At 34.6% G+C, this 2478-nt stretch overlaps 1 protein-coding gene and 1 pseudogene across 4 annotated transcripts in view; both read left to right on the forward strand.

Annotated features, from left to right (window-relative positions):
- LOC102895035 overlaps positions 1–1618 on the forward strand; it is a 19122-nt pseudogene extending 17504 nt beyond the window's left edge.
- Positions 1–2478, forward strand: part of CBFA2T2 (CBFA2/RUNX1 translocation partner 2) — a 121349-nt gene that overhangs the window by 36859 nt on the left and 82012 nt on the right. The window lies entirely within an intron of this gene.

Raw genomic sequence — 2478 nt, forward strand, 5'->3', positions numbered from 1 at the left:
TTTCCAAATGAAGTTATCCATATTTTCCATATTTTTTGTTTGATTTAAATATGTGTAATTCAGAATCTTTGTGAAATAGTAGACATTTAACCTCTTGTAAGCATTATTTCTTTAAAAGAATGCTGTCTTGAATTGTGCCTTGAATTAAATAAAATTATAAAATATTAAAATAGGAAAGCTATGTGCCAGAAAAGGTGATGACATGACAAATTTTTGAAAAATACTGTTAGGTTACTTTGGATCTTGATTCATTGCTGCGGAACACTTAATTACAAAATGTTCTATTTCCTTGCAATAGAAAGCAATTTTTTTTGGCTTATAAATGGGATTTGCACACCAAATGATATTAGCTCTCATTAGAGTTCTTGATTTCTTTATTCTTTTGCAGTCCACCATTTAGAAAAATTCTAAATTTCATTTAAACCCCATCTTCTATGGTAGAAATCAAATATGGAAGTTTGAACAAATATCCAGTGTTGAAGCAAACGTAAATAGATATCATATTGATGCCAGCCGAGGAAATATGATTAGACTTAGTCAATAAATAAATCTGTTAACATAATCTGCCACGTGCCAATTTAAATAATGAAAGCATTTCTGTAGGAGGATGTTTTGTTAAATGTCCTACAAGGCCTGTGTCTTCTGTGCAATCCTGCCATGTGGCTGTGCAAGCCTACCACTTAATAATAATTGGGCAATAGTAATAATAAGACTGAATTTTCTGCCTCTTAATTTTTTTTTTTGTCTGTGGAAGGAGATAGTTACTTGTACATGAAACTTTAATGGGACTGCTAATATAGTCTGTTTGTGACTGACACTTTTTCCTGAATATTTGCAATGATTTCATAATAAAACAAACACTTCTGTGATGGTTTTTATAGTTTAAAAAAATTAAGATGCGTAGTAAAGGTTATAAAACCTGGCTTTAGTGGCCATACCTAAAAACTAAAGAAAAGAAATTTTCAGTTGATGTAGATTTTGAATTTTTATTTACTCTGAAAAATTAGCTCACTGTGGCCTGTTTAGATATATTTCTTTGTAATTAAAAGTTTACCACTTATAGCCCTTTGATGTGCCACCGAAGATCCTGGTGTCACCATGGGCTGCTGACCCGCCTGATGATGCCAAGATCCGAATCTTTGACCTGAGGTGGAAGAAGGCAAAAGTGGATGGCCACATGGTGTCAGATGAACATGAGCAGCTCTATTCTGAAGCCCTGAGGCTGCTAGTATTTGTGTTAACAAGTACATGGTGAAATGCTGTGGGAAAGATGGCTTTCACATCTGAGTGTGGCTCTACCCCTTTCATGTCATCTATGTCAACATCCTGTGCTGGTGCTGACCAGCTCCAGACAGGTATGTGAAGGGCCCAGTGGCCAGGGTCCACATTGGCCAAGTAATCATGTCCATTTGCACCAAGCTACAGAGCAAGGAGCATGTGATTCAGGGCCAAGTTCAAGTTCCCTGGCTGCCAGAATGATCGACATCTCCAAGAAGTGGGGCTTTACTTAATTTAAATGTGGATAAGTTTGAACACATGTTGGCTGAAAAGCACAGCTCATCCTTAAATGGCTGTGTGGTCAAAACACATCCCTAATCATGGCCCCCTGGACAAATAGTGGACCCTGCATTCTTGAGAATCTTGGCACTGCCCCCTCCTTACATCCACCAATAAATCCTATTTCCTGTCCAAAAATAAAAGTTTACCGCTTAGAATAGCAAAGAAAATTAAGTTTTCATTGCCCTTTTTTAGTTTCATTTCAGAGCCAGAATTTGTTAAAAGTGTGAAATATCAGGTCTTATTAAGAGAATTTTCAAGGAATATGGTAAAAATAAAATTTTCTATGAGAATGCAGAAGGGTAATTAGAACGAATTGAAGAATTTGTAGGGTTTTCAAGCAGGATATATGAATTATATATCTGTAGGTTCTGTAGTTATTTTATAAAAGTAGAAACTATTACTAACCTTAATATTTTGTGTCTCCAATGGAGATGTTGATTGTATACTTGAAATGCTGAATGGTTTAATTTTTCTTGAGTCTCATGTTTCTTACTCTGCCAAAAGACAGGAAATAAAAAGGCTGTTTGGCAGAAAGTTAACTTAGGTGTGTATAAAAAACTATAGACACTCCTACTTTTTGAATGGAGGAGTTCCAACAAAACTGGTTGTAAAAATCTCTGAAGTGAGTATTTTCCCACTAATTTTTGTTATAAAATGAGAAACAAAGTGGGAAATTTATAAGGAAATAATATATCTATATTAATTCTGGTTATTGTATAAGTGCTAGGCCTCTTGTGAATTTTAATCTTCACCTATGGGTTTGCTTTTATGTTGAGAACCGGGAGTTTTGGTCTCTTAATTAGTACTGTGATCTTTGGACTTTAGTTTCCTCTGGGTAATAGACAGGCTTCAGCAATAATTATCTTAATAAAACTCATATTTTAGGCTTTTCAACCTCAAATTTTATATATATATAAA

This window comes from Pteropus alecto, unplaced genomic scaffold (assembly GCF_000325575.1).
Source record: "Pteropus alecto unplaced genomic scaffold, ASM32557v1 scaffold45, whole genome shotgun sequence".
Classification (NCBI taxonomy): domain Eukaryota; kingdom Metazoa; phylum Chordata; class Mammalia; order Chiroptera; family Pteropodidae; genus Pteropus; species Pteropus alecto.